This window comes from Vombatus ursinus, unplaced genomic scaffold (genome assembly GCF_900497805.2).
Source record: "Vombatus ursinus unplaced genomic scaffold, bare-nosed wombat genome assembly UNPS02014874.1, whole genome shotgun sequence".
NCBI lineage: Eukaryota > Metazoa > Chordata > Mammalia > Diprotodontia > Vombatidae > Vombatus > Vombatus ursinus.
Window position 1 is genome coordinate 16088337 of NW_020954652.1, and position 17855 is coordinate 16106191.

At 38.3% G+C, this 17855-nt stretch overlaps 1 protein-coding gene across 1 annotated transcript in view; it reads right to left on the bottom strand.

Annotated features, from left to right (window-relative positions):
• Positions 1-17855, bottom strand: part of SYT1 (synaptotagmin 1) — a 484861-nt gene that overhangs the window by 123927 nt on the left and 343079 nt on the right. The window lies entirely within an intron of this gene.

Genomic DNA, 17855 nt, shown 5'->3' on the forward strand with positions numbered 1-17855 from the left:
TCACACCACTGATTTTTACAGATGAGGAAACCAGAGTTCCACAAAGTGAAGTGACCTTCTCAATGTCACATAGATGAATTAGGAGAACTGGAATTTGAACTCAGTTCCACTCTCATTAAATTCACTCTTTCCATTGTCCTCTGGGCTTGTAATTTGTAGAAAAAGGCCAATATGCATTTAATGAATGCATTAGATTGCATTTATTTTTATTTATTTTATTTTTCATTTATGGAATAAAATAAGTGTTTCCATAATAGTATAATAAAAAAGATGATCACAAATGAAACTGCAAATCTATTACGTACAACTTGTGATTCCTTTTAAATATATAATAAGCTATCATGTAAATTTTTTTTTCCTTCCATCCCCTCCCCCTAAAGATGATTACCCTTTAATATTGCATTTATGGATGAAGAGAATTCTGTTTCAAATAGATGGAATGCAAAAATGTGGGGAAGTTTCTGGATAAAGAAGTCAATTTTAGTTCTTTCTCATCATTTTGGACTCCTACTCCAAACGTCCTCTTCATCCCCTATCCCCACTCCCCAAACATCATTATTTATTTTCACTGTTACAATCTCAAAAAATCTATAAAAATGTGAGACAAAGAATTTCTCACCAACTCAGATAAATTAATTCACTTAGCCAGCCTTATTTTCCAAAATATCTAAAAAGGATATTTTGAAATGACCTTGACACTGTGAACTCTAAGGTCCCGCCCCAGTTCTAAATCTGATGGTTCTTAGATATTTCTGAGGAGCTGATTTTGAGGTTAAAATAATTATACATATGTTAAAAAAAACTTTTTGGAGCAAGGAAACCTGCCAGCTCTTACTTCAGCCTAATTGGTGTGAAAGCCTAACTTTCCACCATAGCCTTTTATGTAGTACCCTGTGGTTCAACACAGATAGGATTTTCATTCAGCCATATGAGAACAGTAAATGGTGTTAACAGCATACTAAACGTTTATTATTGAGTGAAACCCCACATTCCCTACTTTAGAATGTAAGCTTCTTGAGGGCAGAAACTTTTATTTTTATCTTTGTATCTCCTTTGTCTAGCACAGGGCCTGACATGTAGCGAGTGTTTAATCATTACTTGTTGATTGGTTAATATACTGTCAGTACTGGTTGATGTGTGATTAGTTTTGCTGAACTTTTTTCCCCTCCCTCTTTCTTTTTTATTATTTCTTACAAAGAATAGCACTCTGGGTATGGGAGGGACATATATGGAAATGGAGGTGATGAAAGATGCCAATAGAAACTTAAAAAAATTTCCTCCTTCTTCTGTATTTGGTCTGTACTCCTGCTCCTTGAGATAGGTCACTAGGGAGGCAGTAAACTGGTGTTGGCGTCTTAATAATTTTCTATAAATATGAATTCCTATTCCAAAGGAGGGAGGGATGTAATTTAACATGATAATTAGATATGGGGGTTTCAAGCATAGCTGAATCCCAAGACAACCAATTCAGTAGAGTTAACCAACTGGTTCTGGATGGCCCACAGATGTTAGGGAGCTGTGGGTTTATACGGGGAAGAACAAAGGGAGCTCCAATACATGTTGAACAAACCCCGGCTGATTTTGAATATCACATCATATCATATCAGCCTCAAGGGGTATAGAGGGGAGAAGAGAGGTACACTTCATTGGAGTCCAGGACTGCACTGATAGTTAACCATCAGTCGTTCTGGCTACTTCTACATGTATGTTCTTGCTCATAAAAGGATTGATTTAATCATCCTGCATTGTCACACGGGACTTGGAAAGAGAGATTTTAAGTCTAGCACTGGCTTCCTCAGGTTCCTATGGGTTCATCTATTCTCAACAATGACTTGCTGATGCACATGTCCATGCATCAATGGTCATCCTGATTTTCCCAGGTTTTACTATAATATCTGGATGACAGTTCCCCATTTGAAGAAACATGTTACTTCTTTCGAGTCAGCAAGAAACTAGTGTTACAATCAAATCTCAGTTATCTGAGGGGAGATTATTTGAATTGCTACCTAACCACAGGTGAGAAATATATTTTTTTGGTGACATGACCTTTTCCTCCTAATTGACTCCTTTGTTGACATTTTTTGCCACAGATTTTTACAGCACAAAGAAGCCTATAAGAGGTCTGATTTTTCCCTGCTCTTAAAAGAAAATGTTTAATGAGTTTCCTTATTAATAAGACTGGTCTGAGCTCAGGAAAGAGAACTTAGAGAGTAAGTGTTCCATAAGACTTTGCATCAGTCTTAGATGCCATGTAGCTTAGCCCTAGCATAGGGTGAAAAGCATTGGACCAAGATGGAAAGCTGGGTAATTTTTTCCATCCTATAAAACAGATAGATATATTTCACTTTGGAGCTTGGGGAAGTCTTACAGCCTCCCTAATTAGCACAGGTCGGTTTCTCATCTTATCCTAATTGATATCTTGGTCTCTCTGGGAAAGAGATACAAGATAAATAAGTTTCAATGGAAAAAGTAGACAAGAGGAGGGAGAGATAGGGCTGGAGAATGAGAGAAATAAATCTTGGAGGAGACAGGAGAAAAGAGGCCGGGGGAGAAGTGAGGGGGGTTTAGATCCTATGATACTTTGTATTTTTAAATTTTAATTTAATTATTTTTAAAATGAAAAACATTTATTTTCTTGTACACCCAGAGGAACTGGGTTCAAATCCCAGCTCTGCCAATTAAGCTGTGTGACCTTTGGGAAAGTCATGTTACCTCTCTTGACCTCAGTGTCTTCAACTGTAAAATAAAGGGGTTCTACTAGATGACTTCAAAGGTCCTATCTTGAAATCTATATTTCTAGAATTCTATATATTCCTGGCCCAAAGCCCTATTTTAAGCCTCCTTTACACTCCCTTTTCCATCTCTCTAAGCCTTGAAGATAGTTGCCTAGCCTTAAGAAGCTTATATTCTGATGGAAATTTCCTATGGACTTTGAGTTGGAAGTGTTCCTTAGAGATCATCTAGCCCAACCCTCTCATTTTACAGATGAAGAAACTGAGGCCCAGAGGAATACAGTGATTCATCCAAGTATAAATGACTTTAGGATAAATGTCCCATTTTGGATCTATCCAGGTCTATACTCCTTTGCACAAGAAGGATGGAATACTGAGTACAATTTGCTAAATTTTACTTCAAGTGTCTACTTACTCCTGGGGAATTAATGTTCACATCAAGAGAATCTAAGTGGAATAAATTATTTTTTTCTGTCTCCAAAAATATAGCCTTATAATCAATATTACAGAAAATTAATACAAAGCACAGACAAATACATCTGAACTTTGAGAGACAAGAGAAACGTAAATGAACAAAATTGCTGTTCAAAAATGCTCGTTAAGAAGAGGGTTATCTTGGCTGTCTTTTATCTCTTCTCCACAATAGCCCCTCTGGGGACCTCCCAGTGCTGCTTCAGCCCGGTGGAATCAGGTTACACTAACCACTTCAATTAGGCATTTCAGGCACAACTGTTCTCTCAGATGACAGCTCTCCTTATGGTCCATAATCTAATTCTACAGTAATTTGGAGGACCACAACTGTTTTAAACAAAGGAAAAATAATGGAATTCATCTTTCTCGTAGGCTCCTTAAAGGCCTGTTTTCTGGCATTTTCTCTACCTCTGTAGAAACATTTACCTCCAGTCATGGTTTCAGAAGAAGCAGGATGACTAACTTAGGGGCCATCCCCTTGTGATTTCTGAAGAGCCTAGCACAGGTACTGTTTTTCTCTCCCTTTGTTAGTAGCACTTAATAAATGCTTCTTGAGGAGAAAAGGCATAAAAGAGGAACTTTGGCCTTCTCAGTTACATGCCAGTTTCAGAAACAGATATAGTTTTTCCACTGGAAAGGACATTAGAGAAGACGCTTTGCTGCCCTGAGGACCACCGGGCCTTTCCATCTAACTTACAGCTGAAACTGCTTATATATGCTATCTCTCCCCTATCAGAATGTGAACTTCTCAAGATCAGAGACTCTGTTTTTTTTTCTATTTGTGTCCTCAGAGCTTATTTGAGTGTTTTATATATAGAAGTACTTAAGAAATGCTATTCATTTATCCATCCATCCATCTTTATGTGTCCTGAGATAATATAAGATGGAATGTGAAGGGTGAGGCTGCAACTTAGCCTCAGGAGTGAATCTGTTGTATACTCCTATGTTTCTAGGGATGAAAGTCTCTCACAAAAGGGAGGATGGCAATGGAGGCCTCAATGGTTATAAGGCAAGTGGGATGGAGTTGAGAAAAAAAGATCTCTGTCTGTAAAAAGGTCTTGCCAAAAAGCCTTTCCAGTTCCCTGAACCTGTGCAAACATGTTAAATGGCAAACACATTTTCAAGGAATCATTTGTAATATAACTGTAGCATTTAAAAGTGGTCCTGCCAGTTTGACTTACAGGAGATAGGGATAGGAAAGAAACTTGTAATTTCATTGGTATAGGGATACCCCAGGAAAGGAAACACCTCTGTAACTCACAATCATAGATACCTGGGGCAGTGAGATGTTAAATGGCTTGCCCAAGGCCACAGAAACAGTATGGGTCAGAGGCAGGACCTGAACTAACCACTGTACCAGGTTGCCTCTCAAGTTCAATCCATGATTAAAAGCAATGCCCCCTACAATAAACTGACACCTGGACATATAATTTTCACTTGAAGACCTTCGGTGATGTGAAATCCATCATCTCCTAAGGGACTCTAGTCCACTTTTGGATAGCACTATATTGATAGTATCTTTTTACATCAAGTCTAAATTGGCCTGTTTGCAACTCCTATTCCTTCCTCCCATTTCTGCCCTTGGGGCCAAGCAGAACAATTTGATCCTTCTTCAACATGATTGCCTTCACTCTGATCAATAACATGGCCCACATCAACTCCAAAGGACTCATGATGAAAAATGTGTTCTACCTCCAGAGGGAGAACTGATGAATTCTGAATGTATATTTTTTTCACTTTATTTTTCATGCTTGCCCCACTCCCTGCCACATAATATGGAAATATGTTCTGCATGTATATGCATAATATATAATGGATACATGTATTTCCACGGCAGCTAGGTGGTGATAGAGCACTGGGCTTAGAATTAGAAAGACTCGTCTTCTTGAATTCAAATCTAGCCTTGGACACTAGCTGTGTGACCCTGTGTTAACCCTGTTTGCCTCAGTTTCCTCATCTGTAAAATGATCTGGAGAGGAAAATGGCAAACTACTCTAATATCTTTGCCTAGAAAACCCCAAATGGGATCATGGATAGTCAGACATGACTAAAAATACTAAACAGCAACACAAACACAAAATAATATTTTTTTCAAATACTACAATTTATATAAGGTAGTGCTTATGCAGAGAAAGCATAAAAATGAGATTCAAACCTACTGACTTCAAGCCCAACATTCCATCCCCTAAACAACATAATACATCAGAAAGTCAGATGTTGTTGTTTGTGTTTTGTTCTTGAAGAGGACCATGACACCAGGAAGGTGATGTCATGACATGCAAGTGAATTAGATTTAAGTGAGGGAGGGCTGTGCAATGTGTCCAGCCTCACTCTTTCCCCTGGAGCCATCTGGGTCCAGTGGCAAGATATAGATCAGGACAATGGGAGATGGCGTAGGATGCAGTGAGGAACCTTGGCATTTTTAAGCTAAGGTCTGTTATGGGTCAAAGTTTGGCTGAGGAAACACCTATTCAGTGATTAAAGCTAAATAAGAAATTAGGCAGAGTATTTGATGGCTCAGTGCAAGAAATGCGAGGGGCAGTTAGATAGTGCAGTGGATACAGTCCCGTGTCTGGAGTCAGGAAGACTGATCTTTCTGAGTTCAAATACAGCCTCAGATATTTCCTAGTTGTGTGACCCTGGGCAAGTCACTCAACCCTGTTTGCCTCAGTTTTCTCATCTGTAAAATGAGCTGGAAAAGGTAATGGTAAATCACTCCCATATCTATTGATGGGTCAATAAGAGTTAGACAGAACTGAAATGACTGAACAACAGCAAAAAAATTTGGATATACGTACTTCATATGTATAATGGGTACTGTATTTATTGCCTTCTCAATGGGTGTGGGAGGTGGTAGAGAGATGGAGGGAATTTGGAATTGAAAATAGTTTTAAAAAATCAATCAATTTAAAAAATCAGTTTTAAAAAATCAATCAGCTTTCTACTGTTTGAAGACAGCCATCATATCCTCCCGCCCCCACCCAAGTCTTCTCTCCAGGCCCAAAATCCCCATTCCAACAATGGGTCCTAAGATGGATTGATTTGATCTCCTTCATCATTCTGATCGCCCTGCTTTGGATGCCCTGAAATGGGGTGCTCAGAATGGGACACAGGATTCTTGAGGTGGTCTGAAAAGGACTAAGCCAGGCTTGCCCCTCTTAAGCTCTGCCTTTCTTAACGTAACCCAAGATTGCAATGGGCTTTTTTGGCTGCTGACACAAAATGAGATCCCATTGCCTTGGAACTGGAAGAGGCAGCCAAGAACCCTGAGCCTCAGGTCTCCCCCTGCTCTCCATCACAACAAGCACTTTTGGCTTTTCCTCATTTTAGTCACTGATAAGGACTTCTGAAAATTGAGGTTTCCCTGTATTGAAGTAAGCATCTCTACCCTTTTCTCTATCCTTCCTTGATTTTCTGTGAGTGTTTTCAAACCCAGGTCAGTTTCTTTCTCATGCTGAAGAAAATGGAAGAATCCAAAGCAGCGTAAGAACAAAAAGAGTTAGAAGCTATTTTGCTCCAAGGCCTTTGTCGCCATGTTGCAGGGAGGCTCTGCTTGGCAGCCGCCCAGCCCAAGATCCTGGAACACACACTGGAGGCTGCTTTGTATTCTCTAACATCTGAAATCACCTTTCCAACATTGAATCATGAGCATTCTGCTTGTTTTATAACCAAGTCAAATGTGGCAGAAAATGAAATCATTTATTTTTTTCCTTTTGAGTCTTGGCTCCAAGAAGTTTGCAGCAGCATGAATCATCTCATGACATTTTTTCCCCTCTGTTTCTTAATAAAATTTCTTATTTTACTTTTCTTTGGATTTCCTTCTAAGTGAAGATATACTTCTGCTCTTTGGGACAGAAACATACTTGTTTTTCGATTAAAGATTTACTGTCATGTTTATCCTTAGCATACAGGAATTATAGTGATATGACTCCAGATAGTTGCTCATAAATGTCTACCTATTGTTAATTTTTGTAGGAATCATTTTGGGGGAATAAATGCTATTTATATATCCTTTCCTTTTCTTGCCTTCCATCTCTCCATAACTATCCATTCATCTATCTCTCTCCATATCTATTTATTCATTCTCTCTCTCTGATTCATCTGTGTAGAGAGGGCTTGGTGAAGAACCCCTTCTGCCACTGCAGATTGGTACCATTTAAAGAATTGAAAGATTTTATTCATCATTCTAAGAAATCATAATCCAGGATTTTTCAATTTTTTTGGTTAAAATGGAAACAAAAAAGTTTCTCTCTGAATTTTTTTTCTTTTCTTCTCTCTCTGACAAAGCCTTAGATGAACTGCAAGTTTAAGAAGTAGAAGGGCAAACAGTGCAAGGCTGGCTACCAATAAAAAAATCAAGGGACCTTTTTATGTCTGCACAAAGTGGAAAAAATTGTTAGCCATACTCCATCTTTCCAATCACACTCTCACATATGTGTAAAGATCCTAGGCCTGTTGTCCTTTGGGCAGCCTTGATAGGTCTCATTTGACCTCACCGTGTAGGCCAAGGCCTTCACATATTCTGCTAATGTAAAATACTCACAGGATTTAACCTTTCTGAAGGTATGCTACCAAATGCCCATTAACATCCATTCTGAAGCAGCTTTTTTTAAAACTGCTACAAGGCTAAATAATAAATTCTTTATGAGTCTTCATTTCTGAAATATATTGGATGCATCTCTTTGCAAAACTTCAATTCTCTTTAGATTTCACTCTTTAAGTTTACCAGTGACCAATGTACCAGCCTTTTGCAAGACTCAGTGCCCTTTTCAGAGCTCTCTTCTATAACTTTTTTGTAGCATTTGATACTCTAGATCAATGATTCTACAACTTCAACTATTATAGCAGCCTCCTTGCTGGCCTACCCACCTTAAGTATATTACATCTCTTTGACATAACAACATTGCGGTAATCATTATAAAATAGCAACACATCACAATCTTCTTGAGAACTTAGAAGAGATTTCTATTGAATATTGCTTCAAGTCCCAAATCCTTAGATAGGCTACTTTAAAAAAATTCTCCTTTAAAAACAAAACATAAAACAAAAAATAACAGGTACTTTCTAATGACTTCATTGTACCCAAATAGAACCCTCCATTGAAATAAATACGTACAGCTAAGTAAAACAAATCAATATATTAGTCAAATTGGAAAATGTGTGCCTCATTTTGTACCTGTAGTCCACCATCTTTTTTGCCAAGTGGGTTGAGGTATGAGTCCTCCAAAATTATGATAGGTGGCATTCAGGATCTTTTATTTAGATTTATTTGTTTGTTTTTGCTAGGCAATGAGGTTAAGTGACTTGCCCAGGGTCACACAGCTAGTAAATGTCAAGTGTTTGAGGTTGGATTTGAACTCAGGTCCTCCTGACTCCAGAGCTGGTGCTCTATCCACTGCACCACCCAGCTGCCCCTTTTATTTAGATTTAGAAGAGATTTCACTTCACCTAGTCCAACCTCTTTATTTTATAGATGAGCAAACTGAAATAGTGAGAGGTTGTGACATGCCCAGGGTTATTCAAGTTATATGTGGTAGAGTTAGGATTCAAAGGTGGGTCCTTTAAATTAAATTAAATTAAATCTTGCACCTCTTGATCATAATTTAAGGTCTTTGCCATTTTTGTTTGCATTAATGTAGTCATGGTGTGCACTGTTTTCCTGGTTCTGCTCAGTCTGCAACAATACACACAAGATTGCTCTGAATTGTTCATACTTACCATTTCCTTCATTGTTAACGTTCTACATTATAGTCACCTGCCAGAGGCAGCATGGCATATCGACTAGAGGTTTGTCTCAGAGCCATGAAGTCCTTTCCCCAACACATAGGGGCTGCTTCACTCTAGGCAAGTCGCTTAATCTCTCAATGTTCTAGGCAGCTTTCTAAGCTGTAGAAAAGTTACCATTCTGCACTGGAGGAGGGAGTTCCTTCAAACTGCGAATTCTCACAAATTCAAATTCAGTCCTGTTGGATTCTTGGTGACCCCATTTGGGGTTTTCTTGGCAAAGAGACTGGAAATGATTTGCCATTTCCTTCTCCAGCTGATCTTACAGATGAGGAAACTGAGGCAAAAAGGGTTAAGTGTCTTGCCCAGGGTCACACAACTAGTAAGTGTCTGAGGCTGGATTTGAAACAAGAAGATGAGTTTTCCTGATTCAAAGGCCAGTGTTCTATCCACTGCACCACCTAGGTCTAGTCTCTGTCCCTACCAGCTGTCCATATATCACAGTTTATTCAGGCATTTCTCAACTGATGGGCATGCATTTTTCTTATGGTTCCTTGATACTCTACTTTGCTATACTTGCTACTATTCTTTGCAGAAAGTATTGCTAAAATATTGTGATATATATGTGTGTATGTTTAATACATATGCACATATATATATGTGCATGTGTGTGTATATATATGTGTGTGTATACATGTGTGTTTACACACACACACACAATTATGAGTGACCTTTCAACATTGACTGGGTATATGATTATTGGTGGTATCACTAGGTCAAAAAGTCTGTACAATATAGTGATCTTTTAATTAGTGCAGCTCCAAATCATCTAAAATGAGATCGATCCACAGCTACATAGTTCATTAGTGTGCTTGTGTTCCCCTAGTCCCTCTAGTATTTATCATTTGCATTTTTTGTCATTGAATAGATTTTCAAAAGTCACTTGTGAATTATCAATCTGAACCCAGTCTATGGATTCAATCTATTCCCTTCTCTGCTTTAGAAAGGCCATTCTTCTTACTGACATTCCCATTCTTTGCTCTAAGGATTGTGGATTTAGAACTTAAAAGGACATTAGAGGTAATTCAGTATAGCCCAGTCATTTTGTAGCTGAGGATCCTGAGGCCAAAAGAGATTAAGTGACTTGCCCAAGGTACACAGGCAGAGCTGGGGTCTTTGGACTCCAAGTCTACAACTTTGGCCATTGTATCATGCTACCTCCCTCCTCCTGCTATACCTCTGTTATGTTTCAGGGAAGTGTGACTGATTCCCTTTCCTGGCCAGCAATTTTCAATTGAACAAGTATTTACTAAATACATGAAAAGCACAATGTTAGGTACTGGGGAGAAAAAGACAAAAATGGAATACTCTCAAGAAACTTCTAATTTAATGGAGGAAGTGGGGGTTGGGGGAGATATAACTCATGCACAGACAAGTAGCTTGAAAGTTTATACAAAGTTATCCATGAGTATGCTAACAACTGAGATAAATCTTATGTTTTTGTTGTTGTTGATAGGTGGCACAGTGAATAGAGTGCTGGGCCTGAAGACAGGAAAACTCATCTTCCTGAGGTCAAGTCTGGGCTCAGACACTTATTAGCTGTGTGACCCTGGGCAAGTCACTTAAATCCTATTTGCCTCGGTTTCCTCATCTGTAAAATGAGCTGGAGAAGGAAAGGGCAAACTATTTCAGTATCTTTACCAAGAAAACTCCAAATGGGGTGACGAAGAGTAGGACACGACTGAAAAACTACTGAATGAATGAAAAGGAGAGAGTGCATTCCAGACATATTATGGCTTGCTCTGTATGGACACAGCTAGAAGTTTGGCTGGAATTCAGTGTCTGAAGGGGAACCATATGAAATAGGACTGGAAAGGTAGGTGGGAGCCATAAGAAGAGGGCTTTAAATGCCAGGTAAAGGATTTTGAACTTTGTCCAAGTGGCAAGAGGGAATCACTGCAGATTTTTGAATAGAGGAGTAACATGGTTAGATCGGTGTTTGAGGAATATTGGTTTGGCAGCTGTGTGGAGAATGGATTGAAGAGACGTCAGCCTGGACTGAAGGAAACCCAGTTCAGGGCTCTTTTGATAAATGGTTTAAAAGATGCTGGGCTAGTGGAACTTTATAAAACATAACTTGCAGGTACTTTCAGGGAAATTCCTAGCTCAGGACAAATGTGAATTTATAGAAATGCCTTCTGGAAAGTGAAGAGAGAATTCTTAATAATAACCTTAAAGACACACATAGATTTCTGGAATAAAAAATATAGGGAATCAGATGATCTCTCCAGGTGCCCGCTGCTGCTCTGACCATCAGAAAAGAAACCAGCACTTCACAAAAGAGAGCTCTGGCCTTTGGCATGGAGCCAGAGAGAAGGGCTCTTTCAGGTGCTTGGATGCCTACCAGGGAAGAGACACAGAAAAAGCTCTCCAGAAGAGAGAATGGCACCTTGTTGCTTTATTCACCACACAGAAGGGCAAAAAGACTGTCCACATCCCTGTGTCCCTCTCACCACATCTCATCTTGGTAGGTCAAGTACAATTAGCTTCCCTCTTCCAAGAGACCTTCAGATCCCTTTCCACATTACAAACAAAACCATACTATCTCCTTCTCAAATCCTATGGTGGTTCTCAGGATCACTGGGGACAATGACCTATTTTAAGTGACAGGCCAATTTTGAATCACATAGGTCCTACTTTGTTGACTATAGAAATCTGCCTCCTTAAACCAGGCCCATGGTCCACAGTTACCCCATTTTTGAAGGCCTATTCCCTTTCTGAAGCTAGGGCTGGGTGAGTACCCTTAACCTCTTCTCCCTCAACAGTAACAATGTTGCAGAGGATAAACGTGGAGGATTGTAGCACCCGCTTACCACCTTCCAACTGGAAGTGCAGGTCTTCTTTCTTACCCTCTAAAAAATTAAGTTAAAAGACATGACCTTTTCCTATTACTGTGCCATAATTAGCACCAAGCAGACAACTAATTCCCCCCTGCCTATTCTCTTGTTTCATGGGTATTCATTATTCTCTCTCTAGCTAAACTCACTGAGGGGAGGGTAGCAGATAAAGCACTGGATTTGGAGTAGAAGGAACTGGGTTTGAATACTGGCCTATGACCTTATACTTGTGTGACCTTGGACAAATACTAAACTTTTCTGGGGTTCAGTTTTGTCATATGTAAAATGATGGGATTGAACTGGGTGTTCTCAGAAAGGGTGTTCCCTTCTAGCTCTCACTCTATGACCCTAAGACCATGTTTCATATTTCTTTTGCATCACATCACATTATGAGCTCCTTGAATGCAGGGACACTGTTTTTGCTTTTCTGTGCATCTCCAGCACTCAGCACTGTGCCTGGCATGTAGTAAGCCCACCAGAGAAGCTTCCCAGTCAGCCCACCAACCATTAAGTATCTGCTGAGTCTTTATTATGTATTTACTACAACTGGCATATGGTGTCAGGACTTCCAGGAAACTAATAACAGAAAGGCATTTCTGGAGGTGTGGTTGTTATAATTTCAAGGTTCTGTGGGGTTACGTGTTACGGATGAATGCTTCTGCTGGTGTGATTATCTCATGGAGGTGGCCTCATTGCTATTAGAGATGTCTCGCAGCTTTATGTATAATTTATTTTAATAAATTACTTTGATGGCTACATAGAGGTTGCCACTTAGTGTTAGAAAGTTCCCACTGAGATTCAGAGACATTAATCTGCTCCTTTAGAATGAAGAATTGTCAATCAAAAATGGTTTTTGTTCTAAGCAGCTTAATAATTCCAAAGTATTTTTTTTAAAAAAGTAACAACTGAATGATGTGAAATGAATTAATGACTTAATAGCACTGCTTTTTTTCTCCTTTGAAAAGTAGCACAGAAATTGGGACATGGGCCAGAGCAAGTGGACTAATAAAATGAACTATTTCAAAAAGCATCCGAGTATAATGAAGAAAGTTCTAGAATCAGAATCAGAGGACTTGGGTTTAAATCCAGGCTTTGCTACTACCTCTGTTAGTTTGGATAAATCACTTTATCTTTTTGGACCTCAGTTTCCACATTGGCCAAATTAAAGGGTTAGAATATATGATCTCTACAATCCCTTTCAGATCTGAATCTGTGATCCTATAAAATGACCATTCTGTGATGGACGTCAATCTGGTGATCTTCTCTGTGTATACAGAGAAGGGGGTCGCTTCAATGACCTTTAAAAAGTAGATTGAATTCAAATATATATATTAGAAGGGTTTTTATAATTAAGGAATTATAATATAATAGAAGGAATTATAATATAATTCTAGGAAGAAAGGGCTTTGGCAAATGACTTTTGAATTTGACCTTTTCTGATGGATTCAACTTATTTTAATAAAAGAAATTAATAATGAGATTCTCAGTGGAATTCTCTGCAGTTTTAGGGTACATAAAATGTAGGTTGGGATCTGAGAGGAACTGTAAGTACTAGAGACACAAATTAAACAGTTGTGTGAATATTAAAGCCATCTTAATATTCAGAACATTCTAAGGAATAATAATGATGATGATGACAATGATCATGATAGCTAACATTTATTAAACACCTACTAGGTATCAGGTACTGAGCTAAGCACTTTATAATTATCATCTCCTTTGATCCTTACTACAACTCTAGAAAGTAGGTGCTGTTCTTATCCCCATTTTACAGATGAGGAAACTGAGGCAAACAGAGGTTAGGTGACTTTTCCAGGGTCCAACAGTGTTTGAAGCTAGATTTGAACTCAGGTCTTCCTCACTCCAGGCCAGCATTCTATGCACTATATCACTTAGCGGACCTAATAACCTTTTGATTAAAATTGAAATATTCTCTATTGGTAAATTTTTAAAAAATGATGTTTATGTGTTTACTATAGCAAATAGCAACTTAGTTTGTTAAACAGGACATTTTTTGCAAAAGAATATTTCAAGACCACTTGATACCCCTTACACAATTTTCCTTCCTTAACCTATCAGCTCTATTTGGACTTATACCTATTAGTCTAGATGTACATGGTAAAACATTTCAGTTACTGTGAAATATTCTCAAATCTAAAAAATATGGATCCTGGTTTGAACAGTGATAGAAATGCTCTTTCTTGCATATGTGTAAGATACAACAACTCTCAGGCAAATGGGGCTTCACTTTGTATAATAGAACAACTCATTTTATGAAGATAGTATGAAATCCAATAAACCTGAGTTGAATTGAATTCAATAAACATTTGAAGTGTGAGCCTAAAACCAAATCCCTCGTACATGAAAGTAAAAAGGATGATATTGATGAGAAGATGCATTTCAAGTTTTATGAGCTAGACTTTGGTGAATTTTTCCCTATTGGCACCTTTATTATATATTGTAACTTGATCATTTTAAAACATGTTCTTCTCATCTTTTATTGAATTATAAAAAATACATAAAAGCAGATATTGCTAATGTGTTTGATGTAAGGCTAATAAGAATGGAAAAGCAAAAAAATGCATAAAGTGTAGGTACTTCTCACTTATACATAGATAAAGTTTGTGTAACTCATTCACTAGTGCTCCCTGGTCAATGGATCATAGAACTACACCTGGAAGAGAACGTAGACATTAGATAATGCTATCTATCTCATTTTACAGTTGAGGAAACTCAGACCCTGGGATTCATCAAAAGTCACACAAGAAGTAAGTGTTAAAAGAAGGATTTGAACCTTGACCTTCTGACTCCAAATGTAAGGGTCTTTTCATATTAGAATGGATGCTGGTTGGGGGTAGGGACTATGTTTTTAGCTTTCTTTGTATCCCTAGCACTTAGTATCATGTCTGGCAGATAGTAGGCACTTAAATGCTTGTCAATTGTGCCATCACTCTGATTCTAGGTGAAGTATGTATAGTATGGTTGGAAGGTAGTTCTGAAAAAGCCTTCTGCCCTAATTTCATCCATGAGCAGAGAGATGAAATTCTATCACTGAAGCTCCATTCCTTTTGATTAAATATTTTCTCTCTCCAGGGCATGTGCTCTAGATGGCTACTCTCTGCATGATCTTGGCCACATCACTAAGTCTCCATGACCTCAGTTTCTCCATCTGTAAAATGAAGTTGTTGAAGTAGATGACCTTGGAGATTCCTTCCAGGTCTGAATCTATAATCCTGTGATTTCTAAAGGGAGATCACATTAAGCAATTATCAATTAAACATGCTAGATAATCCCATTTTAGCAGGCTACTTTTTAATGTTGAAGGTGGCTCAGAGAGATTGGAGCATAACAGGTTTGTTTTGCTATAAAGGGAAGAAGGTTGAAGCAAAGGCCAGGAGTGGGGAGTACTGCAGGGGACAGGGATCACCCTGGTCTGAAACTACTATGAGGAAAAGCTTGGAGAGAAGCTGTCAGAAAGGAGGAGAAAGGAAGACTGAAAAGGCAAATTTTAATATAGAATAGTGAACCTAGAACACAAGACCTATAATCAGGACAACTGGTTTCCAATCCTGTCTCTGAAAATTTAGAAGTTATGTGAACATGGACAAGTCACTTAACCTTTTTGTATCTTTATGGAATAAGGTTAATGGTATTTGCACTAAGAATAACAATAGCTAGCCTTTCTATAGGTTATCAAAGTGGCACAGTGGATAGAGTGCAGCGTTTGGAGTAAGGAAGACCTGAGTTCAAATCTGCCCTCAGACACTAGCGATGTGACCTTGGGCAAATAATGTAACCCTGTTTGCCTCAGTTTCCTCATCTGTAAAATGAGCTGGAGAAGGAAATGGCAAACCACTCCTATATCCACCAAGAAAACTCCAAATGGGGTCACGAAGAGTTGGACATGACTAAAATGACTGAACAACAACAAATAACAAAGCCTTTCTATAGCTATGTATATATATGTATATAAATATACAAACATACACACATATATGTACATTTTTTATATATATAGATAGATAGAGAGATAGATACACACACACACTACCTACCTGGTTGAAGAAGGTTATTGTAAGAAGAGCAATTTGGAAATCTGAAGGTGGTTTAGAAATAGTTTTTATCGTTATTGTGTAGTTTGGACTAGGGCCAGGCTCATTTTTCTCCCCTTTCCTAATTTCATTTTCCATGTACCTCTTCTTTGCTATTTATTTTAAGAATGACTGTGTTCCTCTTTGAGCCTCAGTTTCCTCAATTGTAAAATGATTAATTTGGGAAAGAATGGCCCCTAATGTCATAGGACCATGACATTGAGCTGGAAGGAATTTTAGAGATCATTTTGATTGGCTCCCTTAATTTATACAGGAGGAACCTGAACCCCACAGAGGTTAAATGACCTTCATGTGGTTAAATAGGCAGTGAGTCAATATTTGAATCCTTGCCCCTTCCAACTCTAAATGGAACTTTAATGCTAGATTATGTCTCTAAGGTCAGTTTCATTTTCTTTCTGCATTCTTTATTTTGAAAACTTATATAGTTTTTGACCCTCAAAAGGCAACTATAAATTTTGGGGAGATATACTTGAAAGGGGGCAGATTTGTTGGTGTTACTATGTGTCTGTGGGGTTTTAGAATTTCCTATGAATGGAAAGAACGCTAACTTTGGAGTCAGCAAACTTGGGTTTGATTCTTGGCTTTGCTATTTAGTAGATATGTGACATTGGAAAAGTCACTTCCCTTTTTAGAGCCTCAGTTTCCTCATCTGTGCAATGGGGCAGATGGCCTTCACTAAGATGATCTCTAAGGTTTCTCTAAGCTCTAAATCTTAGGATCTTATTCTACCAAGCTCTGAGAATGGTTATGAAAATGAAGATGTGCAAAATGTTCAGGTTCAGGGAGAAGGAATGAAACAACAGAGGTAAGTGATGCACTTAATAAATGTTTGTTGTATTATGTTATATAATGTTATGTTATATTGTGATTTATATTACATTATATTAAGATATATATGTTACGTTACATTATAATATGTTATAATATATATGTTTATATTATGTTACATTATATCATATTAAATCAAACCTTAGGTAGTAGAATGAGGGTACTTCAGGGGTGGGGGGAGAGCTAGGGTAGAGTAGTTGAAAACACATCAAAGAAAAGAATGGAAAGGATAATGGGGAGAAAAGCACAGCACATTTCAAGATGGCAGCTTAAGTCACAGGTTAGAAATGGCTGGAAAGAGGAGGCTAGGCTATAGCTTAGAGAGAGGACATAGTAGAAAGATTGGACGTCCTAGGATCACAGCCTGGGACATCTGCTCGGTTGGTGAGGGAGATGATGACAATTGTGGCTTCAATCAGAAACTAGTGGGGCTCAGTTGGAAAGAACATTGAGTGCTAATGGAAGACTATGACAGATGATGCCTAGAAGGAAATGTTCCACACATTCAAACTTGAACTGTCACTGAAAGCAGCAGTTCTATGATTGAGTGAGTTAGATTTGCACTACGCTTCGTAAACAACAATATACTTTACTGATGCAATTCAGTTGTATTGCTGGTACCTTGAAATTCCTTCACACTGCTCAGTTATAGAGAGCAAAGCTGTCTTTGTTTATTAGATTGTAATAGACATGATAAAAGAAAAAGGTATTGTCAGAGGAAAAGGAGAGAAAAAGAGAGAAGGGATGGAAAGGGAGGGTTGGAGAGGAAAGGGAAAGGGAGAGGAGCATGGGAGGAGAGAAGAGAAGAGAAGGGAAGGAAAGGGAAGGGAGAATTGTACAGGAAAGGAAAAGTGAAAGGAGGGGAAAGGAGAAGAAAGAAGGGGAAAAACTCAAGGATATGACTTTAAATGGAAAAGTTTACCCCTTTTTTACCCAATGGAGTAGCAGATAGGAAGAAACCAGATAAGAATATGAAGAAAGATTCCTGACTTGACACATAGCAGACATTTAATAAATGGTTGTTAATTTATTGATTGTTGTTGGGTTTTTTTTGTTATTCATCCTTCATTCTCGGAGAGGACCATATTAAT